This window comes from Tachysurus vachellii, chromosome 21 (genome assembly GCF_030014155.1).
Source record: "Tachysurus vachellii isolate PV-2020 chromosome 21, HZAU_Pvac_v1, whole genome shotgun sequence".
NCBI lineage: Eukaryota > Metazoa > Chordata > Actinopteri > Siluriformes > Bagridae > Tachysurus > Tachysurus vachellii.
In genome coordinates, this window is record NC_083480.1 from 15936326 (window position 1) to 15937603 (window position 1278).

Genomic DNA, 1278 nt, shown 5'->3' on the forward strand with positions numbered 1-1278 from the left:
AAAAAGGGTTCTTTAGACTATAAGAAGGTTTCTTTATGAAAAAGAAAAAAAAAACAGGTTCTTTTAGTAAACATTTACTGAATGGTTCTTTGGTTCTTTGGCACTTTTATTTTTAAGCGTGTTGGAAAAATGATGACTGTTTGACATACGGCTGGTTTGTTATCCTACAGACATAAAAAATATATAACTGTAACAAAATACACACAACGTTTACTAAATCATATGTAAATGCTTAAACGTCTAAACTCAGGGTTCCTTGTGGTTAGGGTTAGGGTTTGATCCATATATACTTAGATTAAGACTTAAAGACTTTAAGGGATTTAAAGAAAGAAAGAAAGAAAGAAAGAAAGAAAGAAAGAAAGAAAGAAAGAAAGAAAAAATACTTTTTAAGGTGCTCAAACAGTGCAAAACGAAATCTTTACTAATTGTTACTCAAAAAAAGCCCACAGAAGGATTTTAGTTTATTAATCATTGGGACAAATTGGAACAGTTTTAACATTTTATCTTAATTTGCTTGTTTACTCTGATATCCAACCCCAGGGTTTAAATGATATACACTCACCGGCCACTTTATTAGGAACTCCTGTGAAAAAATACTTGTACAACATTCTTTTAGCTCTCCAATCAGCCGGTCATGTCGCGGCAGCACAATGTATGACATCATGGAGTTATGGAGATACAGGTAAGGGCTTTGGGTTTTAAGTAAAGTGCGACATCAGCGATGTGGACCACGGCATGACTGCTGGTGTTAGAGTCGTTTTGGCGACACGTTTACAGACAAAGTAAACATATGGTCCAAGATTAAACAAGGTGAGATGAGATTTGTACGCAAAATAGTCAACTACACCTACTTATGAATAACAAAGTTAAAGGTGCGGTGCACGATGTTTGAAAGCCAATGTTGACATTTGAAATCACCAAAACAAACACGCCCCTAACCCAAATGGGTCCCACCCCTGTTTTGATAGCTCCGCCCCCACACATACATACGTAACCCAGGCAAATATTATGGCAGGACCTGCTGGGGCGTCTGGCCGAGGGGGTATTTTTATCAATAAATGAACACAATGAGTAATACTATGGTAATAAACATGTGTTTTTGTAGTACTGTGTGTTGTACCATGAAAGGTTTCAGACATACGCACTGAACACGCTCTCCACCGCATATTGACAAGACACGCCCCTTTCTGCTCATTGGCTACACGTTTGTTTTGTTTGTTGGCCCGACTCAGTTTTCTGAAGCATTTCTCAAACATCGTGCACCGCACCTTTAATGAA